Source organism: Lissotriton vulgaris, chromosome 8 (assembly GCF_964263255.1).
Source record: "Lissotriton vulgaris chromosome 8, aLisVul1.2, whole genome shotgun sequence".
Taxonomy (NCBI): Eukaryota; Metazoa; Chordata; class Amphibia; order Caudata; family Salamandridae; genus Lissotriton; species Lissotriton vulgaris.
Window position 1 is genome coordinate 1,355,694,708 of NC_141696.1, and position 27,945 is coordinate 1,355,722,652.

Here is a 27,945-nt window from a genome sequence, read left to right on the forward strand (position 1 = left end):
TTGGGAGTGACTCCTTCCTTCCTAGTCTCCCAGCCCTTGGGAGTGGCTCCTTCCTTCCTAGTCTCCCTGTCCCTGGGAGTGGATCCTTCCTTCCTAGTGTCCCTGTCCCTGGGAGTGTCCCTGCTCTCATGAGGTGCCTTCGTCTTCTGACTGTCCTTGTCCAAGGTAGTGTCCATGGAACTGGGAGTGAGGCTTGCCTTGGGAGTACCTTTTGTGTGGGATGCCTGTGCAGCATGTGTAGCCATTACACCCAACCCCTCTTGTGGATCCCGTGTGTGTACCCCAGTGTATCTGACTTTTCTTTGTGAACAGATTTTGCTGACCTAGGGGATGGTGTCTGAGCCCTCCGTGCCTTGACGTGCCGGCTGACGCTGCTTCTAGTGCAATAACCTGTATTTGAGTCCTGGTCAGAATATTCACTCCCCTCTGAGACATCCAGTGTTGTAGTTGGGGGAACAGAAGTAGCACCCAGTCCATGTGACTGTACAATGGGAGACGACACACTGGTAGCCAATGACTGCACTGTCCTGTGTAGACCAGCCAGATCGCCATGCATCCCTTCCATGAAAGCCACCACCTGCCCCAACTTCCTATCGTGGTCTTGGAAAGCATTGATCATATTGGTCTGCCCCACACACAGCTGTCCCAGCAGATCAACAGCCTCTGCACAAAGAGCATTTTGGCTCACCGAGGCTGGGGCAGCGGTGCCGACACCGAACGCCACTCCGCTCCCCCTACTCCTGCGTGCACGAACAGTACATGGTGCAGTTGGCGCCAGGGTGGGCCCTGTGTGCTGTGTCCCGACCGAAGGTGTTGATTGCCCACTCCCAGTCTGTGACAACAGTGCTGACTCACCAACACTGTCGGAAGATGATGACGAAGTTGTCTCCACATGCGAGTCCTCCGGGACGGTCCTGTCCCCCTCTCCGGCGCTGGCCTCTTCTGTGTCAGTCTGCGTGTGCGCGACGTCTGATCCGGATGCATTGCCTTCAATCATCTCCTCCGTCTGTGGCTGAGTGCCCTCTGCCAATGCTGAAATGCACAGGAAATGGGTGTAAGTCAGGGGCACATTCACGTACAGTACTGCTACGGAATCCCTAATGCCATTGATGACAAGGTACATCGATCCCCCAACCTGCACAGGGGCCACCCCTACCAGTCATCCTCACTGGAAATAAGTGGTGTTGGCCGTGCAACATGTACAGCATGCGGACAGGGCATGAGCACGTACATCTGCACACCAGTCTTGCCATGGGGTGACGGAGCACTACAGCATGTGCATCAACACTCAACAGCTTAGCGAGTGGCGTGTCAACATGCCGGACCTGGAAGTGACATTTCACTGCGCCAATGTCATCAACATGCCATTGCAACGAGACACACGCTACACGGAAGTCACTAATGTGTCTGGGCAACAATACATGCATTGCACTCACAAGCAACATACACTGACAGTATGCTTACCGCCACGTTGCTGTTCATCCACACGCAGCCGCTCGAACAGGTCAGGATGCGTCACAGCAATGATACGGTGCATGAGAGGGGTTATTGAGCGTCGGGCCAGATGTGGCGTTCTTGGAATCATCCCTAGTGTCACTTCCGCTACATTATTGCTCAGCCTGGAAATGTCGTCCCAGCGTTTGTGGCAGTGTGTATGTCATCTATTGGACCCCCCCACTGCCCATACATCACGTGCAATGCTCCTCCACACGTCCTTGCGAAGGTGCAGCTTGACCTAACATGATGGGAGACAAAAGGGTGCAAGTCAGTGGACAGTTGGCCAGTCACACAGATAGGGGCAACACGTATCTCTCAGCAGCCATGCACATTTCGACTAATGTGTTGGTCCCACATCACACCGCCAAGATTTCAGAGCCCAGGTGTAATGGACCACCTCATGCACACCAACATGTCCCCCACTGCACTTACCACCTGTCCGGGTGCGCCGTACAGGCGTCCGAAGTTGCGGAGCACACCGTCCACGAGGACATCCAAATCCGCGGCGGTGAAGGGAGGAGACCGGATCTCTTTGACTCTCGACATGGCAAGTTCACGGAGTATGGCACTAGAGCGGCAGTCGGTGGTCAGCTCCGCAGCAGCAGGTGGAGATGATGGTCACAGGCAGCAGTCGGTGGTCAGCTCCGCAGCAGCAGGTGGAGATGATGGTCACAGGCAGCAGTCGGTGGTCAGCTCCGCAGCAGCAGGTGGAGGTGATGGTCACAGGCAGCAGTCGGTGGTCAGCTCCGCAGCAGCAGGTGGAGGTGATGGTCACAGGCAGCAGTCGGTGGTCATCGTAGAATGTGTGCTTTTGCACATCACACATATATAGGGCCCTGAGGCCATGTCAGTGGCATACGGCGCCAGCCATTGGTCAGCCCTGGATGCGTGTTTGGAAATGGGCCAATGACTGGCCCTGGTGTTGCGGTGCACAGCATACGCTACATTCGATTGGGCATACGCGTCCCTTGTTCACACTTCCCATTGGCTGCACGTGCACAGACCGTCACGGTCACACACGGCACCCGCATGTGGAAGCTTCCGGGACGGATGCTTCACTTGCAACAATGTTCAGTCACTGGCGCCAACATGGCGGGGCACGTATTCGGCGGGGGAGGTGCAGGCCAACACATCCATTAGCTGATGTTAATGGACATGGCAGGTCATGACCCCCCTTACAGTGACATTGCATCATCCACCCTACACCGGCCGGCCCAGCCCTGCCCAGGACCGCGGTGCCGGCCATGTCAACTACCGCCGTGCCGGCCATGTCAACTACCGCCGTGCCAGGCCCCGTCCACTACCGCCGTGCCGGCCATGTCAACTACCGCCGTGCCCTGGTATGGCGGTGGTGGACGGGGCCTGGCACGGCGGTAGTTGACATGGCCGGCACGGCGGTAGTGGTGCCCTGGCACGGCGGTGGTGGACGGGGCCTGGCACGGCGGTAGTTGACATGGCCGGCACGGCGGTAGTGGTGCCCTGGCACGGCGGTGGTGGACGGGGCCTGGCACGGCGGTAGTTGACATGGCCGGCACGGCGGTGGTGGACGGGGCCTGGCACGGCGGTAGTTGACATGGCCGGCACGGCGGTAGCGCCCTGGCAGGGCGGTGGTGGACGGGGCCTGGCACAGTGGTAGTTGACATGGCTGGCACGGCGGTAGTGGACGGGGCCTGGCACGGCGGTAGTTGACATGGCCGGCACGGCGGTAGTGGACGGGGCCTGGCACGGCGGTAGTTGACATGGCCGGCATGGCGGTAGTGGCGGCCTGGCACGGCGGTGGTGGACGGGGCCTGGCAAGGCGGTAGTGGACGGGGCCTTGCACGGCGGTAGTTGACATGACCGGCACGGCGGTCCTGGGCAGGGCTGGGCCGGCCGGTGTAGGGTGGATGATGCAATGTCACTGTAAGGGGGGTCATGACCTGCCATGTCCATTGACATCAGCTAATGGATGTGTCGGCCTGCACCTCCTCCGCCGAATACGTGCCCCGCCATGTTTGCGCCAATGATTGGACATTGTTGCAAGTGAAGCATCCGTCCCCGAGCCTAGCACATGCAGTTGCCGGTGTGTGACCGTGACGGCCCGTGCACATGCAGCCAATGGGAAGGTGGAACGCGGGCCACGTATGCCCAGTCGTAAACAGCGGAAGCAGTGCACCGCCATGGCGGGGCCAATGATTGTATCTTTTCTGATGATGCACCTTGTTCTATTGTCTGCAGCTGCCTGATGACGGTTGTGTGCGTGATTGCGTGACTCCACATGTCATGCTCTGTCCCATGTGTGTCCATAGCATGGCCATCGGTGTGCCACAAATGTGCATCACATGTGCATGTCGACATCAGGTATTTCCCTACACAAGTTTGTAGTACCTCACATCTACACAGTAGATCCCGGATGTATCGGCACATTCTGATTCAGTGTTCAGTGAGTGGTATATGTGAGATAATGACTGTGGTGGGGGTACACATGTGTTCAGTGCATGTGTGTTGCCTATTGTGTCACCATGCATGTGATGTACGTATGGCCACCATTATTGGTGTTGCCATTGGTGCATGATGAAATGGTGTGTGTGTGTATGCTTTCGTTTGTGTGCATGCACTTGCATGTGTGTATGTGATCTTGCGCCTACACATTTGGGTCATGTCACATGTCTTGTTGGCAGTAATGTTGACCTGAGACAAAGTAGCATTGCACATGTTGAGACACATCATGTTGCTATTGGCTGCACATTGTTGCTACGTCAATCCATGTTGTAGTGACAATCAGAGATGTCACACATATGACAATTATACACTGCATTTTACGTGTTGGTAGAGTTCATTGACATGTGAGTGAGTTGCACAGACATGCGATGTATGTGAATTGACTTCCATTCCATCTAATCCCACACAGGAGGGCTCCAAATGTCCATCGCCCAAACACTGTGCAGGAGGATATGGTTGACGAGGAGGTGATCAAGAAATTCCGGCTGGATCGACGTCGATTGATGGAGCTTGTGAACCAATTGTCTCCTCACCTGCAGCCGCGAAGAACCTATCCAGGTTCCATTACACCCACGGCAAAGGTGATGGCGGCACTACACTTTTTTGCTACAGGCACATTTCAGTACACAGTTGGACATGCCGGGGGGATGTCACAGTCCATGTTCAGCATGGTACTTCGGGATGTACTGAGAGCCATGATGCTGTACAAGAATGACTACATTCATTTCCCACAGGCGGCAGAGTTGGCAGCGGTCAAAGCAGACTTCTATGCACTGGGTCGGATACCACACGTTGTGGGTTCCATTGATGGCACGCATATCGCTATCATTCCACCACGGGCACGTGAACAGGTGTATAGGAATCGGAAGCACTACCATTCCCTCAACGTGCAGGTGGTGTGCCAGGCCAACAACATAATATCACATGTGTGTGCAAGCTTTCCAGGCTCTGCACATGACGCCCACATCATGCTGAGCAGCATTGTCCCCCAACTGATGGCAAATCTGCGTCTGGCACAAGCGTGGCTTGTTGGTGAGTATGCTGTGGTGACATGAGTGATATCTGTGTGGCATGGTGTGCCCACCAATTCTGGTTGTGATGTTTCTCTCTCTCTCTCTCTTCCACCAACATAGGCGACTCGGCTTACCCAAACAGGCCTTGGCTGCTGAGTCCCATTCGCAATCCTACTACAGCGGGAGAAATGCGATACAATGATGCCCATGGAAGGACACGTCGAGTGGTAGAACGTACATTTGGCCTGCTTAAGTCTAGGTTTCGGTGCCTGGATAAGACTGGAGGGGCCCTGCCTTACTCACAAGGCAAAGCATGCAGGATCATGATTGCCTGCTGCATGCTCCATAACCTGGCTGTGCGCAATAACATAGAACTGCTCTTGGACCCTGATGAACAGCAAGTTCCTCGCCCTCCCGACCCACCCATGTCGACTGATGAGGATAGTGGTGAGGAGGAAGGTGTGGACCAGAGGCGACAGCTCATTGATCGCTACTTCCCTTGAATGTGAGTGTGCTCCTCTTGTGCTGGTTGTGTATGCCCTGTGTATGTTTGCTGGTGTTGTGTCATTGTGGTGTGCATCATCTGTGTGTTCTGCAATGTGATGTACGCATGTGTGTGTGTGTGTTTATTTATTGGACATGCAAGTCTCCATGATGTATGTACTCTCATCCAATCATGTTGTGATGAGTGTGGTTTGTGGAATGTTGCACTGCAGTGTGTTGTGATGAGTGGGAATCTGTTTCCTGACGTGTCTTTGCGGTTTCTATATTTCCCTAGGTCACTCCCGCTGCGGCATGATTCTGTACAACTTGGATCCCTGAACCTGGTAACGTCTGTTTCTGATGCAATCATGTGAATAAACATGGAGGCAACACATCATTGAGTGAGTAAGTGGTATTTATTTGCAGATTGTGCATTGGTGTTGGTGCATATTTACAAATGAGTGAAGGGGTGGGGGAGTGTGAGTTAAAGGTAATGGCAGATGAAATGTCCGTGCTGACACCACATAGGGTGGTGTCTGCCTAGTGCAGCAGGCCTGTGCCAATGATTGGCTAGGTGGGACAGGATAGTTGGCAGGGTGAATGGCTGGCTCAGGTAGTGTGACAGTCATTGGCGGCTCCTCTTGGAGCGTGTGGAAGGAGCATCCACACTGCTCTCGCCCACTTCCAGCCTCGGACGGCCCCTCCGTCTTTGAGTCGGGACGGAGTCAGCTGGGGGCGCAGGCTGCTCTGGTACCACATCCGTCGCCAGGGGCTCAGGTGGCGGTGGCGGTGGGAGTGGTGTTCCTGCCCGTGGCGTTGTTTGAGGGGGTGTGGGGAGGGTGGTATTGGCGGCTATCCATCCCATCCATATGGTAGTGTTCTGGGACATGATGTCCACTATTTGGCCAAGCCGCCTCTCAATGGCCCCCAACTTTTCGGTGTTCTCAACAGAGTCCTGGTGGGCACGATCTGCCTGTGCCTGGCCACGTTCATAGGTTTCCTGGACCCTGGCTAGGGCTTCCAATGACTGTGCCACGGCATTGGGTGGGTGTCCTTCCTCAGAACGTCTTTGCGCTGTGCTCCTGCCTGCCGGATGTGACCTTGCCTCTCTGGTTTGCCGCACACTCTCCCTGCGTGGCTGGGATGGCGCAGGCCCGGCGTCGTGCGGTGGGTTAGGCAGGGTGGCAGGGGCAGGAGTGGTGGTACTGGTGGTGGTGGAGGTGGTGGTGGTGGTGGTGCTGGTGGTGGGTGTGCAGGTCACAGTGGCCGGTGTGGTGGGAATAGCAGAGGCCGTAGTAGTCGGTGCTGGTATGACCTGGGAGCCAGATGGCCCTGGCTGCCTGCTTGTGCCCGCACCATCCTCAGCACCGGAGCTGGCTGTGCAATCGTCCCCAGAGAGTCCTGAGTGAGGCGAGTCTGGAGGCCTGGTGGTAGTTCCACGTGTGAGATTACGATCCCCTGCAAAACAAAATTGTGAAGATGAGTACTGTGGGCATTACGTGTTATTTTCATTTTGTTGACTATTCAGACGCCACTCGCACTCACCCCACCCACCACCACCGCCATCCCTATGGACATGGGGGCCTGGTGGGAGTTGTAGTGCCGTCCTCTCACACACCCCACCCACCACCACCGCCATCACTATGGACATGGGGGCCTGGTGGGAGTTGGACTAGTGACCTCTCACACACCCCACCCACCACCACCGCCATCCCTATGGACATTGGGGCCTGGTGGGAGTTGTAGTGCCGTCCTCTCACACACCCCACCCACCACCACCGCCATCCCTATGAACATGGGGGCCTGGTGGGAGTTGTAGTGCCGTCCTCTCACACACCCCACCCACCACCACCACCATCCCTATGGACATGGGGGCCTGGTGGGAGTTGGACTAGTGACCTCTCACACACCCCACCCACCACCACCGCCATCCCTATGGACATGGGGGCCTGTTGGGAGTTGTAGTGCCGTCCTCTCACACACCCCACCCACCACCACCGCCATCCCTATGGACACGGGGGCCTGGTGGGAGTTGGACTAGTGACCTCTCACACACCCCACCCACCACCACCGCCATCCCTATGGACATTGGGGCCTGGTGGGAGTTGGACTAGTGACCTCTCACACACCCCACCCACCACCACCGCCATCCCTATGGACATGGGGGCCTGGTGGGAGTTGTAGTGCCATCCTCTCACACACCCCACCCACCACCACCGCCATCCCTATGGACATGGGGGCCTGGTGGGAGTTGTAGTGCCGTCCTCTCACACACCCCACCCACCACCACCGCCATCCCTATGGACATGGGGGCCTGTTGGGAGTTGTAGTGCCGTCCTCTCACACACCCCACCCACCACCACCACCATCCCTATGGACATGGGGGCCTGCTGGAGTGGTTTAGACGTTGGTGAGTATGTGGACTGCATGCATGGGTTGGGGTCGGGGAGATGTGTCTTCTGAGTTGTGTGAGGCACACCATGTTGTTGTGCTTGTGGTGCTTGGTTTGTACTTACCAGCCTCTTCTCCATCCTCAATTCCGTCAAGGGACTCTGGGTGCAGGATGGTCAACACTTTGTCCTCCCAGTCGGTGTAGGGTAAGGGCTCCGGGGGGGTTCCATCGTCTGTGTGATTTGCCCAGAGGTAGTTTTTTGCACGGATGGATTTAACTCGGGTTTTGAGGTCATGCCACCGCCTCTGAATCTCATGCTTGGTCCTCGGCACGGTCCCAGATGCATTCACCCTGGTGACTATCCGGTCCCACATGTTGTTTCTCCTGGTTACGCTGGTCTGCTGCACTAGGGCCCCGAATAAGTGGGGTTCTACACGGATTATTTCATCTACCATGACCTTTAACTAGGTGTCTGTGAATTTGGGGTTCTTTTTTGGTGAAATAGTGTGTGGTGCTCGGGGTGTGGGTTTGAGTGAATTGGGAGGTGCAGGTGTGTGGTGTGTAGGAATGGTGTGGGTCTTTGTGTAGTGGGTGTGTTTGGGTGTTGGTTATGTGTAATATATTGGTGTTTGCTGTATGTTCTGTGGTGTCTCTTGCTAGCAGCTATGCTGTGTTGCAGAGGATTTCGGGAGTGGGTGGGAGTTATTTTATAGTCTGTGTCTTGGTCCTGTCTGAATGGTTATTGGCAGTCAGGTGCTAGGTGGGTGTGTTGCCTGGTGTGCATTATGTGGTACTTGGGGGTGGGCCATTGTGTCTTTTGATTGGTTTTGATGTTTCAGGTGGGTGGTTGTTCATTTTCCTGTGTTTGGTATTAACTTCCGTCGCACTGTATGGCATTGGTTTGACGGTAGGGATGTTGTTCGTGTTGGCCTTCCGCTGTGGAGCACGGTTTCTCGTTGCATTGGTACCGCAGCGGACGTGGATCGCGGTTGCTACCGGGGTACTTGCGGAGTTATCCTAATTGCGGACACGGACACTAACCAGGTATAGCGGGAGAAGTGGATGTTCTCGCGGTCATGTGCGTACGCGGCGGTCGGTGTTCTTTCGGTTCGGTCCGCTTGCGGCGAACTCAGGTGTACTCCGACCGTCGTGCACGGGATTTGGTGTGCTCCTTCCGCCGCGGTCGGTGTTTCATTCATATATTATCCTAATCGCTATTGCGGTTTATCCGCGGACCGGTCCGGAGTATCTTGCCACCTTCCTCGGCGGACGGAACACGTTTATGTCCGCGATCCTAATCGACCGCTTAGTTTTGGAATGGCGTAATTTATGTGTGTTGCCCTACCAAAATAAGCTTAAAATCTATGATAAGGTCATAGCTTGCTTGCCTGCTCAATTTTTTCCAATGCTTTAATTATATCTCCCTTTTTTTCTGATCAAACATCATGACCCTAAGCCTACACATTCTCTCCTGTCATTTTGTGGCACTGCCAGAATCCTTATTCACCTTTCCACTGCATAAATTGCAGCTATTTAGCTGAAATGGATCTGCTTTCCCGGCCACCCTTTAAACTTTGCAACTGGTTGCCACCTGCTTCTATTTGGGATTAAATTGCAAATGCAAAAACACTGATTTGCAACTATTCACAATTTGTGAATGTTTGATACATTGGATTACAGATTTACAATTAGGTAATTGTGGTTTTATAATTGAAAAACATATTCACTATTTAACAATCATTAATTCCTTCAATTTGCAGTGCAGATAGGCAATTTCTCTATTGCCAAACCTTGACCAGCATACAGTTACGTAGCTTTAGATAGTTATTTCAACCATAGGGAGTCCTGTTGGTATATCAATGCACATGTTAAGGTTCTTATTCTTGTGTGTTTGGTCTTCACGAAGAACCAGACTCATCTCAAAGTTCATAGAGTCAGGTACAAAGAGATATTGCCAATATAAATCCATTTGCTAATACAGTTCAGCGTTGAGACCCTAATGACAAGATAAAAACCTGTTTCGTAGATATCCGTTGTATCCTGCAGAAGTTCCTGACTAGCAGTAGAGACGAGTCAGAGTGGTGGAGTCCTCTGTCTTCTTCTCTCTTGTTCCTGTCCCCTTTCCACGCTTCTAGTACTGGCCCTCATATGCATGTGTATGTGGTCACTGGTGGGTGTGGTGAGAGATGGAAAAGGTCATCTTTCCTGTTGGATCCCATGCACAAGGTTAGTGCATCCTGACAAGTGCCTCTAAATGACAAGGTTTATTACATCTACACTCAGCTTTACATTACTGCTTGCAAATCTGCCTTTATTATTCTGACAATTTCTAGTAGGAACAAGCTGAATGGGGTTTTTACCAGTCATGTGCCACATAAATTAGACAGTATGGATTTCATTTGTACAGTTAGACTGTCCTAAAATGTTAGAAGTTTGAGGTAAAGTGACTGGCTGTTAAAGTGCAAACAGGTCTACACTGACCTGTCAGGCCTATCTCTCTAGCAATGCTGATCAGCAGAAAGGCTATGCATAGACTGCTAAATAATAAACCACATAATGTTGTGTTATCCCTTCTTGGAAATCCACAACAGTTATGAATAAATTCAGTTTTGTGTCTTGAGACTATTATTAATATTAGCATTCCTGACAGCCAGCTATATCCTCAGTCCTTGGATAGCTTGGACCACAGCCCCTGACGTTGCCTTCCTCACGGAGACCTGGATGAACGCCTCTTCAGCCCCCGACATCGCCATTGCCATCCCAGAGGGCTACAAGATCACCCGGAGGGACCGCACAGCCAACCAGATGGGAGGAGGCATCGCCATCATCCACAGGAACACCATCCGTATCACGACCAGCACCGACAACACCCTTACCACCGCCGAACACCTGCACTTCCAGATCCACACCGACCCGAAGACCACCCTCAGAGGCACTCTGATCTACCGACCTCCGGGACCACGCACCCAATTCAGCGAGGACATCGCCGACTTCGTCAGCCCGCACGCCCTCCCCTCCGCTGACTACATCCTCCTGGGAGACCTCAACTTCCACCTGGAGAACAACAACGACCGCAACACCTGCACCCTGCTCGACAACCTCGCCAATCTTGGACTCAAGCAGCTGGTGTCCACCCCCACCCACCTCGCCGGACACACACTCGACGCAGTCTTCTCATCCAGCACAGACATCACCTTCAGCCACGCCACAGAGCTTCAGTGGACGGACCACAGCTGCGTCCACTTCACCTTCAAAAGAACGACGACTCACCACCACCAGCAACAGGCTGCCCGCAGAAGCTGGAACAAGATCACAGCCGACCAGCTCGCCACCTCCCTGAGCCAGCACCCTCCTGCCAGCTCAGCGAACCCCAGCCAGGCCGCCGACAACCTCACGAAGTGGATCAGCAACTGCGCGGACGAGCTCGCCCCGCTGAGGACCCCGCCCAGCAGACCCGGCAGCAAGAAAGCCCCATGGTTCACCGACGAACTCAAGAGCTCCAAGAAGAACTGCCGAGCCCTCGAGAAAGTCTGGAGAAGGGAGCCAACACCGGACAACATGACCACCTTCAAGCTTGCCACTCGTAAGCACCACCAGCTGATCCGCGCCGCCAAGAAAACTGCATTCAAGGACCGGCTGGACAACAACGCACACAACTCCAAGGAACTCTTCAACATCGTGAAAGAGCTATCCAACCCCAGCGCAGGAAACAACGACATCACCCCATCGCAAGACCTCTGCAACTCCCTCGCCTCATACTTCCACAACAAGATCGCAGACAAACACAACAGCTTCAACAACCAACCAACGCACACCACGACCGAACCACCACCCCCCACCACCACCCTCCGCGCCTGGACTCCGATCAGCACCGAAGACACCGTCCGCACGATGAACTCCATCCACTCCGGATCTCCGACCGACCCCTGCCCCCACCACGTCTTCAACATGGCCGACGCTGTCATCGCACCCCACCTGCGAGACATCATCAACACATCCTTCGACACCGCCACCTTCCCTGAGAGCTGGAAGCACGCCGAACTCAGCGCTCTACTCAAGAAACCCACAGCGGACCCCACCGAACTCAAAAATTACCGCCCCATCTCGCTCCTCCCGTTTCCAGCCAAAGTCATCGAGAAGACCGTCAACAAGCAGCTGGCCGCCTTCCTTGAGACGAATGGATCCCTCGACCCCTCACAGTCTGGCTTCCGAGCCAACCACAGCACCGAGACCGCCCTCATCGCCGCCACCGATGACATCCGAGCCCTGATGGACAACGGAGAAACAGCGGCCCTCATCCTCCTGGACCTCTCCGCGGCATTCGACACTGTCTGCCACCGCACCCTAGTTCAGCGCCTCAGCAACGTCGGAATCCAGGAGAAGGCTCTGGAATGGATCATCTCCTTCCTCGACGGAAGAACACAGAGAGTCCGCCTACCACCGTACAAGTCAGAGGCCACCGAAGTCATCTGCGGCGTCCCTCAGGGATCCTCGCTGAGCCCCACCCTCTTCAACGTCTACATGAGCCCCCTCGCGGCCATCGCACGCCAACACAACCTGAACATAATCTCCTACGCCGACGACACCCAGCTGATCCTCTCCCTGACCAACGACCCCGCCGCCGCCAGAGCCAACCTGCACGAAGGGATGAAAGAGGTAGCCGAGTGGATGACGACCAGCCGCCTGAAATTGAACTCAGACAAGACGGAGGTCCTCATCCTGGGCTCTTCTCCCTCCGCCTGGGACGACTCCTGGTGGCCTCCAGCCCTGGGCACCGCACCCAAACCGACAGACCACGCACGCAACCTGGGCTTCATCCTGGACTCCTCCCTCTCCATGACCAGGCAAGTCAACAACGTCTCCTCGGCTTGCTTCAACATCCTTCACATGCTACGAAAGATCTTCTGGTGGATCCCCACCGAGACCAGGAAGACCGTCACCCAGGCCCTCGTCACCAGCCGACTGGACTACGGCAACGCCCTCTACGCCGGTACCACCGCCAAGCTCCAGAAGAGACTCCAGCGGATCCAGAACGCCTCAGCCAGACTCATCCTCGACATCCCACGAACCAGCCACATCTCCGGACATCTGAGAGACCTGCACTGGCTCCCCGTCAACAAAAGAATCACCTTCCGCCTTCTCACCCACGCACACAAAGCCCTACACGACCAAGGCCCGAGCTACCTCAACAACCGAATCAACTTCTACGCTCCCAAACGCCACCTCCGATCAGCCAACCACGCCCTCGCCGTCATCCCCCGCATCCGAAGGGCGACAACAGGAGGAAGGTCCTTCTCCTACCTGGCCGCCAAGACCTGGAACTCCCTCCCGACCGACCTGCGCCTGACCCAAGACCACCTCTCCTTCAGGAAGAAGCTGAAGACCTGGCTGTTCGAGCAGTAACGGCACCCCCCTCCCCACAGCGCCTTGAGACCCTACGGGTATGTAGTGCGCTCTATAAATGTCTTTGATTGATTGATTGATTGATAGCTATCATATCCTTCTTAATGTGACCTTTTTCCCCACTATGGAGAAGTTTGCTTCTATAATGCAATGTTTTGTTCGCATGCTATACTTACTGCAACCTTGAACTCCAGTTTTAGATGCACTGATCCTATATTGCCACCATAACTTTATGCTATGTACAGTATGTCTTATGCACTTTTCATCATTGAAATCCCAATAAAATAATATAAGGATAAAAAATAGAGCCCTGTGTTGGAATATAATAAATGTGGATCCATACTGGGTCCTGGACTTAGCTGTGTCAAAAAGGGCAGGGCAAGGATACCATCAAAAAGATGCCTCTTACAGGTCTCCTTCTCTCTGTATGCTGAAACCTGAAGCACTGTGTACTTCATAAGAAGCCCCATGGCTCAGAGGGGTTTATGCAATTGAAATCTAAGGGCTCTATCTCTAACAGGTCCAATAGATTATAGCTTGCGCTGGAGGGTACTTGCGCAAGCACCCCTACATTGTGCAAAAAACAAGACTCCTTTATGCTCTTACCCTCTAATGCCTTGATTTTGAGGTGAAATGCTCAAACATCAGGGAAAGGAGGAATAGCAATTTTAGCTCTAATATCAGCAATCTTAGATTGTGGGAAATGATGAGAGCTCTTTAGGCTCTTGCCCCACGACGCAACAACATCTATGTCTTGCAGACTGAAGTGCAGGATCAGGGAAGAATGGGAAAAGGGACTCCAGATTCTAGCCTTTAGCGCCTCGTTCTAGGTCTGTGTAAGCCGGGAAGACAACAACGCCACTTGTGTTCATGCTGTATCCAGGTGTATAACTTCTGTGTTATTACATGTCTGGTTGAACACCTAAAACGTACAAAAGGTGATGGGAGGAATGCTTGCAATTTGTCTAACTACTTAAAATTGCTTAGGGTAGCGTTCCAACTCCTCGTTCTTTTGCCCACCATGCCATGTAAGATTAGACCTAGCCATATGCAAATCAGTCTTGACTCTGCTCCAATAGGAACTCTGAACTGCCAGGCCATATCCTCGCTGAACTGGAACATAAGCAACCCAAGACCGGTTTCGCCCTGATTGGGGGTTGTAGCTTGGTTCCAGTGGGCATGGGACCCAAGTCTGTGCATACTCTTGCCACCTATTGCGATATATTAAACAAATCAAACACACAAAAGGAGAGGGGAGGAATGTGTGCAATAAGTCTAACAACTGGTATCCTTATTTCCTTTTAATTCGGAAATAATTTAGATTTATTCTTACGGTTGTTACCCTTAATGTCCTAGATTTTAGATTCTTAGTTTTTTTGATAACAGTGTTATATTGAGGGGCAATGTCCTATATATAGGCTCAATCCCCTGAGGGGCAAAATAGGCACAATTATTTCTTTCATGCAATATTCTTTTTTACTCTCACTGCTGGATCTGTTCAAATCAAAGGCAAGCCCACATTCTGATCCCTTCACCCTGAGTGTTCAGCTCACTCTTATCCATGTTTGTGGAGGAGTCACTCCTCAAAGAAGTAGGTCATAGGCAACTGACAGGGCTGTGCTGGATGAGTAACAACGGAGAAATAGTTTCGCTGTTAGGACTTTTGACATACAAGATGGGAATAGGAAATCCAATCAGAATCTAACACATATGTCACATACCAAAGTTTCAGTAGGGGAATTCAGAGTTATCTGAACTTTCACAAAGCTAGGTGCATTGCAAGTTTGTTGGTAATGTGGACAGTCCAGAGAATTCTCTGTCTATATTCTGCAACACACGGGTTACTCCTTCACAACTTTGAAGGATATTCCGTCCACCGAAAACATAAATTATATTATGTCCTGTGGGATTTATATTTCGGCGGGTGGGATATTAGTCACCTTTGTGACTGAGAACCCATCCGCCGAGATCTAATCAGGCTTTTAGTGAAGCATGCTCTACTCAGGAACACCTGAAGAGCAGGTTCTGATTACAAATAAACATTTGCTCTGTGGTTGAGCTCAGATCTTGAGGTTATGCCAATTCCCAGCACGTTCCATCTGGGTGACGTTAATGGAAGGTGTGCTCATTATTCTTGGATTTATGTGCTTTAGGTCCCATTGTCTGTGTATGTAAAGCATAGAAATGTTGGCAATCTCAGTTAGCAGAGCGATGGCTGCTTGTGTTGAGTTAACCTAGGGGAGGCTGCCTCGTGGTCTGACTGGATTTGGCAGACATCAGGAACATGAAAGTAAGAGAAGTCTGTGGGAAATGTTCTAAGAAACTGATTTTCCCAATGTACGAGTCTACTGATTGTTACAAAGCTAATGGCTCCCTCAGTTAGATCATAGCATATGCTGTGGTTGTGGGTTACACTGAGGAAAAATCTCCAAAGAATCACCAAAGGAGGATGTGTTCGTACAAACATCCCCAATACGTACTTAAAGTCAATGGGTCAAACAAGGGTTGGCACAGGATGCCCCCTTAACATCTTAGGCCCTTGGATTGGACGCCAGAGTTTGGAAACCTGAATTAAGATGGGGGTTGCCTAAAAGGTGGATATGTGGGAGACGCTCGAGTGCGCGAACCAAGATGTCCTCTTTCCGGTGAGCTCTGTTTTGTTTTTTCCCATTTTTCGACTAATTAGTACAATATTCTAGTCAGAATCTTCTTATAATTGAGGTCACTGTGATTAGAAGCACTAACCTGCTGCTGTGAGGTGTTTTCAAGACTTTCTGTTTTTGGAAGAGGCGTTTTCCTCCTTCCTGTTCCAGCTCCCAGCTCTGCCTTGAGGTAATGCCCAGTTTGTTTGTTAGTAGGGGGGAGTGATTGTTCAAGAGAGGGCCTGGATTTGGCCTAACCACTCCCACAGTCTGTTTTAGCTGCTGCACCAGGCATTTTTTCAAGCTTTTACTCAGCAATAATTACATTTTACTTAATTTTATTTTTCTCTACAAGTTTAATTCTTAAGGCAAGAGAATGGAAAATAAAAATGTGCAAACACCTTATAATAAAAGGAAGCAACATGTCTCTCCACCTCCAGTTAAATCTAAAGTGGTGGAGTCAAGTGGACCTTTTCTATCATTAATTCTTGACAAAATTCAGGCACTTTGTACTAACAGGGATACAATTGCATCAGTGATTAAAAATGTGCGCAAAGCCATGGCTAGTATGTAAATGAAAAATTCTGATAATTCAATTAAAATACGAGACAATAAAGTTAAAATTGATGCTTTTACTCCACTTTTGGCAAAAATGTCTCCTATGTCTGCCCTCCTTCTGGATATGGAAAATCGTAACAGGCAATTCAACTTGTGCATTTTCAACTTACCAGAAAATGTTGAAGGTTCCAATTGCAGATTTTATTTAGAGAATCTGATTCCTGACCTTCTAAACATCAAGTTTTCAGAAAAATTTGAAATTGATAAGGCACATAGGATTCCAGTTCATTGTAATCCTCATCACACAAAACCTCGACATGTGATTTTTAAAGTTCTTCGCCACCATCATTTGGTCCTGATAAGAAAAGCAGCACAAGAAATTCCTTCTTTGATGGTCAATAAAAATACAAATTTTATCCACCAAGACTTTGCTAAAGATATTGTTTCAATTTTCAAGAAATGTACCACTTTTCGTCCTCAGCTCAGAAGTCTTGGATTTAAATATGGTCTTTGACCCATCAACAATGCGCATTTGGAAAGATAATTTCTCTAAGTCCTTCCATAGACCTGAAGATTTAAGATTCTTCCTGGATCAACATTTGCAGCATTCAATGAATACTCATGACTCTCCTTCTTGAATACTACTTTTATGTATATTTCTGGCTAATTTAAGGTTTATATTTCTTTGGGGCGCCAGCGGATTTTGGTGATGCTTGTAAAGTGTGTATGTGTTTCATTCATGTTATTAATGTTTAATGTTTTGCGTCTTTTCATGTTTTGTTTGTTTTCTTTTTTACCTGCTCTCTCCTTTTCCCATTTTCTGGAGCTACTATTTTTCACCTCTTCTTTATCTTCTTTTTCTTACTTTTTTATTATGGCTAATATTCATAATGTTAACATAGTTTCTTTAAATGTCAAGGGATTACGTCATCCTGTTAAGCGTACAAAGATTTTAGATTATTTAGGTAGTTGTAAAGCAGATATTTGTTTTATACAGACAACACATATTGATGACATAATTATATGAGAAAAAATGGGTTGATAGTATTGTCTCTTCTCCTGCAGATAGAAAATAAATGGTGTTGCTATCCTTTTTTGCAAAAAGACTACATTGCCAAATGTTGAGAACATTTTCAGATGCAGATGTGTTATAGCTAAAATTAAAGTTCATGATTCGGTCATGTTTTTACTAAATGTTTATGGTCCAACTGCTGATGATCCTATTTTTTGGTCTACTCTCACAACTGAAGTTCTCAAGTTGGGTAACATCCCTTTTATAGTTGGAGGAGATTTTAATATTATATCTGATCCTTTATTAGATAGATTATATTTTACAAAATTTTGATCTCCTAAAGCTTTTTTTGCTTTTAAATCATTTCTTCAAACTACAAAGCTGGTTGATATTTGGCGATTACACTTTCATACAGAAAAAATGTTTACATTCTTTTCTATCCCACACAATTCTCACACTAGGCTTGATTATCTATTCATTTCCAGACAGCTAATTATCTCTGTGGTCGCTCCTGTTATTGATAATATTGATATTTTGGATCATGCCTTAATTTCTTTTATTTTGAAATTGAATTCAAATTTTACAAGGCAATCCAGATGGCGAATGAATACTAGTATTCTTCTTAATGAACAAAATAAACCTAAACTCTTAAAGGCTATTCATGATTACTTTCTTCTTAACCCAGAAGGCTCTACTTCCATGGTGAATAGATGGGAAGCTTTTAAAGCTTATATTAGAGGTGCTTCTATTTCTCTTATGGCACATGAATATAACACTTTTAAGGCAAATATTACACATTTAGATACACAAATTGCAAAATATGAGAGGCTTTTTATTATGTCTAATGATCTTCAATATAGATTCAAATTGCAAAAGCTTAGATATTAGTTTAATTCAACCCTTAGCAGAAGAGCTGGTATTCAACTTTCAAATTCTAAAGCCAAATTTGGTTTTAATGCTAACAGATCAGGAAGACTTTTAGCCAATTATTTACGCATTAAAAAAGATACGGCACAAATAAATTCAATTCATGGCTCTAATGGTAAAATTGCTTTATCCCAAAAGGATATTGTTAATGAATTTCTATATTTTTATAGTACTTTATATAACAAACCTAACCTAGACGATTCCTCTTTAATTGATTCTTTTTTAACTAGATGTGAATTGCCCAAGATTTCCCAATCAGATAAAACTGAACTTGATTCTCCTATTACTCAAGATGAAAAGGTACTTGCCATAAAATTTCTTAAGAAAAATTAGTCCCCAGGACCCGATGGTATTCCCACCGAATTTGTATAAAGAATTTCAGCTACAACGTATTTCTCATTTATTTCAACTTTTTACCTTTTTTGGTTATATGGGAATTGCTAGGAGTTCTTTTACAGAGGCTTTAATTATTGTATTACCCAAACCTAACAAAGACCCTACACTTGTGTCAAATTACAGTCCTATCTCCTTAATAAATCAAGATTGTAAACTGTATGCCAACATACTTGCTACTAGATTAACTTCCATGCTAGACTCTATTATTCATCCAGATCAATCAGCTTTTATGAAAAATAGATATTCTGAAAATAGTACAAGAACTTTACTACATGTTATAGAGCAAGGACCCACTCTATCTCTACCCTCAAGAGTTCTTGCTTTAGATGCTGAAAAAGCTTTTGATAAAATTCACTGGCAGTTTTTATGTTGTACTTTATTATAATTTAATTTAGGAAACATGTTTATTCGATTGATTTCAGCTCTATATTCTACTCCTACTGCTTGTCTATTTATTAATGGCCACATTTCAAAACAATGTTCTCTTTTTAGAGGTACAAGACAAGGCTGTCCTCTCTCCTCGCTTTTGTTTCATCTTGGTATTGAACCCTTACTTGTTTCCATCAGAAAGTGTGATAACATTACTGGAATCAGTATCAAGGATGTTACTATTACATTTTTAGCACATGCTGATGATGTACTTTTATTTATTAGCAATCCTTTATCCTCGTTCTCTTCTTTATTAGACATTAGTTTATTTTATTCCACAGTTTCTGGATACAAGTTAAATACTAATAAAACAGAATTGTTTCCTTTAAATATTTACTGTACTCCTGATATGTTACCCATGAATTAAATCATTTTGGCAAAAAGATCAAGTTAAATACCTTGGTATTATGTTTTCTTCATCTCTGAAAACAACAATATCGATGAACTGTGACTCCATCTTAAATTATATTAAAGATAAAATATCCAAAAGGTCTTCACTCCATCTTTCATGGTGGGGGAGAATGGACTCTATAAAAATGACCATTGCACCAAAAATGTTTTATACCCTTGCCATGATTCCTACTCAATTTTGTTAAAAGTAGTAGATAAACTCCTCTCAAAATTCCTTTGGAACAACAATTCATCTCGTATTAGTTATAAAAAATTCAAAATGCCCAAATGTAATGGGGGTGTGGGTTTACCAGACTTTTTTTCATTATCATAAAGATTTTATTTTAAAACAAAGCTCTCTTTGGTTCAATCACTCTTTTTTGAGTAACCCCCCTACTTAGCTTCTTATTGAATTTTTTTTAATTTAACCTTTTCCATTACCCACTTTGTTAACTCTGTCTAATAAATCTAACCTTTTTTCATAAATCCGTTATTTTAAAGTCTACAAAATTAATTTTAAATGAATTGGATTTAATCCTTCAATCACCCATATCCACTACCGAAGACATGTCATTATGGTATAACCCAGGCATAAAACTTAATAGAAATGTTAGATTTTGGCATTCATGCATTAAAGCTGATATTTCTTTTACCTTAAAGATGTTTATTGCAAGAATGCTTCTTTATAATTTGAAGCTTTGCAAACAATTTTTTTACCTCCCTCTGACTTTCTCAAATATGAATTTTTAAGTAATTCTATTTTAGATTAATTTCCTTATAATATTCCTTCTAATGTTTAATCAGATTTATCAATTTATATTCAAACTGTTTCCACTTTATCTAATGGTGTTTCTATATTATATAAAAAAAATGACTTTCTCTCAAGGAACCAACATTCATGTGATCTCAACATTCTGGAATAATGAACTTTCAACCTCTTTATCTATCGATACATGGAAAGTTATTTTGCTTAATAATATTTCTGGTTGGTTACCTGTTTCAATCTATCAAACAAATTCATATATTTTATATAATTGTTTATGGACTCCATTACGTTTATTTCAAGCTAAACTATTTCCGTCTTCAAGTTGTTGGCATTGTAATTAATAAACAGGGTTTATTACGACATATGCTTAATGATTGTCCTTTTGTTTTAAAATTTTGGACTGAAGTTTGGGATATTATAAAAAGATACTTAATATTCATGATGATGTTTCATTCAAACTGTCAATCTGTAAATCTGTTGTTCTTTCTCAAAAAGTAAATGACTTAGAAGGTAAGGTTTTTTGTTATCAGCAGCTTTAAAGTCTATTACAACCTGTTGGAAAGACGTTTCATTATTATCTGTTCATTGTTGGTGGTCATGGGTTATTTTTACCAGAAGAGGAGCTCAGCTATCTTTGAATGGTATTATTTATAATTCTAATTCTTATCACTCATTTTGGAAACCTGTTGATATATATTTATCTTCTTAAATGCATATTTGTTTCTAGTTATTTATTGCTATTTTAATAATTCAATCTTACCTTTATTGTAGCTCTATTTAAACATTATTAATAATATATTCATATATGTAGGAAGGAAAGAAACAAAAATATTAAACTACTCTTTAATCAGGATGCCTGCCAGGAGAGTGACAGCCTAGTCAAAGTCCAGCAGGGGAAAAGGAGGCTTTGAGAGTAGGGTGGGAATGGGAAAGGCAACTATCCCCTATGATCCCACCACGGGCCTTAGGGGCATGCTGGTAAATTATTCTTTAATTTCTGTTAAAAAGTAGGGGCCCAATTTAGAGATTGGGTGGCAGGGTATTTTGTTGTAAATGTGATGGAGCACCCTGCTTCCAAGACCCTTGCACCGACCACCTTAAGTATTCCATTCATAGAGTCATTGTTGGCCCTGACATCAAATACTTCCTCTGACGGCCCAATAGAGCAGGGGCCTTTGGCGGAAGGAGATAACATTGCCTACCTTATTTTGGGTGAATGGTGTAATGTTTTTTTCCTATTCGTCGCCGCCAGGAAAATTCTGGCAGTGTAGAACAGGAAAAAAAAGGAGAAAACTCCTACGGTGTGGGCGTCATCAGTTGTTTGTTTTTCAGAAACAACTTCCTTATTTGAGAGTTTGTTACTGAAAAACAAAAAAATGTAAATACAATTGGTGGAAGGTCGTCAAAGCAGACAGTGGCCACCCACCAAACTAAAAGTACATTGATGAGAAACCACTCTAATGGAGGTCATCTCTAAATCTGGCAGATGGAGTACCATCCTGACAGACACTATTCCATCTGTCAAACCCTACTTTGGCCCTAATTTCTTTTAAAAATGTAAAGGGTCATAATTGTTCACTATTGAAAAAAGTGACTTACTGTTACAGTTTATTGTATGCAGTATGAACACATATATCACTAGAGCCAGAACATCAAATGAGGCCTTGCTATAATAAATGTTGCTAATAGCTTTTTTATTTTCACTTGGAAAACATTACAAGTCAGCAAATAGTAAAACAGTAGCCGCAGAGTGACTCACTCTTGCTCAAAGTATTACTATGAATTGTTTCATAGCCTCACCTCTATTGTGAAGATCTACTATGATAGTTTTCTTAACCCCTTGACCACGGCGCAAATTCCGCAGCGGTGCTGGGGAAATAAAGATTGGGTGGAGTTCGGACGGCCCCGGGCAGTCGTCCGCACATGTCCACTGTGACATTGGGCAGCCGGGGGCCGTCTGATGCATGCAAGGGGTTAATCTGTGATACCAGGACCCCTGTTAGTCAGCAAAGCCCATTCCGGAAGTCTGCAACTACTTAGAAAATTAAATATCATTAACAGATTTACAAAGTGTATTAAATTAAAGAAGCAAAATTGATAATCGAAATGTTAAAACCCAGTGCAAGTGCATCAACCAGAATATAGTATGGGTGATGAGTAACCTCAATTGGTTTTAGAAAACTTCAACCTTCCTGTTAAAATTAAAATGTTTTTATTACATGTGATGGTAAATTAATAAAATATTTCATCATTTGTGTTTGTGTTTGATGAATGCTTGTTTTCGTATTTTTTTGTGTAATGTTTTACTGTTCAAATAATCCAAAATGCTGAATCCGGGGTCCTCTGCTTCCAATAATGACTTGGTGAAAGTCTTGAGATTTCAATAATGATCAGTGGAGTTCCGGGTACCAGTAATGATTAAGTGGGGATCCTGAGAAGTCAACAGGCTAAGAGCTACTGTCCTACGGTATTCACATTTGAGTCTGAGGGAACAAAATGTATACCCAAATTGGACACATCTGATCGTAACAGGGAAGTGCACATACATATTGCACAAGAAATACGTGTTTCTTGCCAAATGGATGAAACTAACACTGCCAGAGAATTTGCTGCATAGTTTGTGTTTTTGCTGGATTATTTAAATAACATTACCACTTAATTTGGTGCTCCATGCCTCAGAGAATCATAGTAGTTTGGTAGCTATCATTATTCAATATATATATCACAAAAAAATAAAAGGTTAAAGTAACGTTATAGTTAGGTGAAATGTTCAGTAACAAAGTAATGTTTTAAATTCTAAAAGCCGCAGTTATATTTATCCCAAGCAACTATAACGTGTGCCCTAAGGGACCTATAACTTGTACCCCTGCACAGTAGACAGTATTTTAATTTTATCTATGGGGTGCCTCAGTGCCCAAACAGGGCACCCAACACCATTATTCATTTTGAGTTCTGCAGGGGGAGCGCCAGGGCCCCTGCTGCCCTGCATAAATTTACATTTTTCTTAATGATAAAGTGGCACACAACAACTAGCCCTGTTACTTAGTTTTTGAAAGTGGTGTGCCATGATGCCCACCCAGAGCACCCCACAGCTAATACCTTGTTGGGGTCTGTGAGAGGAGGCCCAGCAGCCCCGCCTCCTCCCCTGCTTGCACCCATCGTAGGTGCAGTAGGAGCCGGCATTACTCTAATCCTGCGGGAGCAGTTTTCTTTTGCGAAAGTGCGGGCAGGGAAATGTTGTGTGCCCGTGCCGGTGGGTAGGGAAATAGACAGTGTACCAGGAGTTGGGGACTCCAGAACACCCCCACTTAGCCAGCCCAGTGGGAGGGTTGTCAGTGCCTCTCATGGCTCAGGGTGGGAAGCCGCACGTACCAGTATCATCTTCCAACCTCACTGCCTCTGTGAGAACAAGGAAATACCAATGGACAAAGGAAAGGGGGCAAGGAAGCGGAAGATGGGTAAGGGAGAACGTTAATGGAAGAGTGAATGGAGATAAAATGTGGTACAGCTGCATCATGAGATCGGTTAATCACTCACCACTTAAAGTATCCCCACAAAATCTTATGAAGACTACAATTCTATAAGAATAGGTGATCAAAAGTCTGGTCATGTGATCAGTAGGGAGAATATCCAGTCTTACCAGACGGTATAAAAAGTACAACCGAATCAAGCATATTGTGGTCTCGAAGAGGGTATAGATCATTCCACAGTATATACCTTTGTTGTTGATTGTACCAGCACTGGCACTGGGGAAGTCTAACTAAAGAATATTTCTGCACCCGAAGAAAGCCAGAGGAAAGTGTTTTTTTTTGGGTATAGCGGAGCCACCATCTGCAGGCTCAGAACACCCCTGGGACAAACAGTAATAAGAGTCTGTGAGCTCTCCCCAGAACAGGTTGTCTATTCCATACCCTCTTTGACAATATACTCCTCTCAACCCATTCCAGCAGTGAGGAATGAAATGGATCCCCTACACAGCGTCCTTAAGGACAGGTCCAAACCATTCCTTTGGCAGGCTTATATCTGACTAAATCATGGGTTACTTAATGAAAATGAGCCAAAAATGGTGGGAGAATAGACTGGCACCTGACTATGGGCGAGTGTGCGAATCAAATATACAGACAAACACACTCCACACCCTTTCATATACCTCCAATTTATTGTTGAGTTTATATGTGAAACATTTGTAGACCGCTACCCTGTACAATTCCAGCAGCCACTCTTGACCTGTTGAGGTTGGGGGCTGGCACCAGTGAAGGAGAATGCACACCTTGGCAGCTGCTTAAACAATAGATAGCCAGCGATGAGTTTGAACATCGACTTCAGGGAGATCAGTTATGTCGCGCAGAAGTGACAGGTGGGACAATGGAGTTGATGTTGAGGAGCAGTATAAGCAAAGATTGGACCACACAAATGCCCAGTAAGGCTGTATGGCTCTACAGCCCCATAAAATAAAGTAAAGCATAGCGAGGTTCTCCACAAGTTCAACACCTATCTCGCGTAAAAAAATGTGCCCTATGCAATTTGTATGGGGATTATTACCAATCACTGATGTTTTTAAAATTAAGGAACTTGAGTTGGGTGTCCCTCAATACCGTATCTTGGGCTGGTAGTTACACTGCCCACTCATCTGGAGAGTACTCCTTGAGGAGCAGCGTCTTCCACCACTGTCGGGACACTGAGAGTGAAGGGTTAGAGTGTAAGGCTTTGATTAGGACTCCATAAAGACCCAATGCAACTCCTTTAAAGTGATTCCACAGACTCAGGTATTGGTAGATTGGCTATGCTGACAGGGCAATCAGCGCAGGTCCCAAGGCACTTCTGAGACAATGTGCCAGCTGTCCGTACGTCCACCAACCAATGGCTGCGAGGCCGAACTCATCTCTCACACTCACTAAAGATTTCAAAGGGCAGTCATGTAAGAGACCACTCTATCCCCGTTCATATGCCAAGATGTCCAGTAAAATAGCTGTGATCTGGAGTGGAGGAAATGGAACACTCCCAATAGTGTGTGTGTTGAACGCCACGCCAAGGGTTGGAGTTAATTCCCTGTCATCAGGTGGTGTGAAGTAGACTGGTAGGAAAGAAACATACATAAATGACACCGGCAGGAATGCCAAGACACAGCCTAGGATATGATGTTCGATTTGGACTCACATAGGGGTATCTTTAGGCTTAATCAGGTGGCACAGATGAAATGCCAGACTCCTACAATATCATGTGCTGGAGACGCAGACCCCGGCTGGAAGCTCGGAGTTGAGATCGGCTCTCATTCTAGATGTAGGAATGAACATCCGCCACTATGCCCAGGTGCATAGCAGGGGTTATCTGGGGAGGCACCATTCCAAGCATATAGTTATTGCTGGGATGGACTGTCTTTTTAACCATCTACACGCCCCCCGAAAGAGAACGGCCAGGGAGCCTCCCTTTAAGGAAGTTACGTCTGGTCTTTTCATCAAGTGGTAAAATATTGTCCTCAACCATTCCAGCAAGCCCCCTACTTACACAAAACCCAGGTATTTTAGGCCTTGGTAAGTCACCACATATCATACACGTGGAGACGAGCTTGCCGGTGGCAGAGGCAGGCTCCATTCCGCTTGTGCGCTGTGTTCTTCTACTGCTAGCACTGATTTAGAGCGTTTTTATGTCATATTGATTGCATTGCTGTTTTATTCCACTTGATGTTACCGAGTACTGCTGGCATGTTTCAAAATACTGCACTGTGCTGAAACCTGTTATTTTAACATTTACGTGCACTCTATTGGGCTGATTAGAGTCCGGGGGGGTTACTTACCTGTTGCACTCCCGCCCTGGTCCGCCGCGTCCATTGTGGGCGATTGATGCGGAGGGTGAGGAGGAGCCCAGCACTTCCAGGCACACTGCAGACAGGTCAGCGCCAAAGGCAAGCCCGTCTGCGCCCGTCCGCGGCCGACCAGGGCCACAATCCCTGCCCAATTTCAGCGGTATCCCATACACTATAAGAGACAGGAATTGTTGCAACTGAGGCCATTCACAGCTGAGCAGTGTATGCACTCTATGCAGGATACAAAACTTGGTGATTGCCCTACCTGCTCCTTTAAGGGAAGGAGAGAGCCAACTGATGGAACAGGTTTGGGGACACTGCCTGGAGGACTGTTGAATTGCAGATCCCTTAGTAAACATAGTATCCAGATCTGGGAGCTCCTCTTAGATGAAAAGCTTGATGTACTTTTCCTAACGGAAACATGGCTGGGGGATAATTCAGACCCTGATGTCATAGAGGCTCTTCCTCCCGGCTGTACTATAGCTAGAATTGATAGAACAACGGGTAGGGGCGGGGGAATTGCAATCATTATTAAAGCACCGCTTGAATGCACTCTAGAACCCTTAGTAATGGATAACTGTGAGGCAGGCCTTTTTGGTTTAAAATTAGGGCCGCAGACCTCCATGACAGGAATCCTCATCTACCGTCCCCCAGAGGGGCTTGGCAACTTTAGGATGAATCTACTGGAGGGTATTGCCCATATGGCAATTAGGCGGAGCAGGCTTCTTGTGTTGGGACAGCTGAATGTACATCTCGAAGATCCTTCGCTTAAGGAGGCAGTAGATTTAAGGCAGTATTTGCAGGCTATGCACTTGGAACTGAAAAATACTACTCCCACCCACAAGCATGGCCATCTATTAGACCCCGCATTTGCCAGTTGGGACAGGTTGGAGGCAGACACACCACTACCAATTCCTTGGTCTGACCATTACCTGGTACCTTTCAAAATAAATGTTTTGGCGGAAGAGTCACAGAGGGGAGGAATTAAGAGCTATCCTCATCGTAAATGGAAAAACTTCTCGCAGGACACCTTTAACAAATTATTGCAAGAAGGAGGGCCTCCGGGAGGCTCCGACAGTGATAGCGCTAACAAAAATCTAGATGAGCGCATTCTTAGGTCCCTCAACGAAGTGGCCCCATTCCTCCTGACTAAACCAGGAAATCGAGCTAGGAAATCTGCTCCCTGGTATACACCTGCCTTGCAGACGGCCAGGTCTGACTGCAAGAGATTAGAGAGGAGTTGGCGTAAGTGCTTTGGTAAAGAGGAAAAGAGCTGCTATAGGGTGGCGCAGAGGAAATATCAGGTGATGCTGAGAGTAGCTAAAGCCTCCCATTATAAAAACAGAATTGGGGAAGCGGAGAACTCCTCAAAAGAACTTTTTAAGATTTTTAAGGAGATCTCTTCGGTGGCCAGGTCGAATGCGCCGGACAACGACTCGGTGTCTGAATGCAACCGAGTAGCGCAGTCATTTGCCAGGAAGGTTAGGAACATCTATGCCTCCTTCTCCAGCAGCCCGGAAAGCGGGCTGACTTTTGAGGAAGTGCCAGGGGCAAGTAATTCGGATAGGAGCCTGGAGCAATTCCTAGTTCCTCCTCCGGATGCCCTATGCAGCATATGTCATAGTGTTAAGTCCGGATCACCTACCGGTCCAGCGCCACCTAGGGTGTTGGTAGACAGCCTGATGGTCTTGGAGCCATATATTAGACAGGTTCTCGAGATCTCCTTTGTTTCCCAGACACTCCCGGCAGCTTG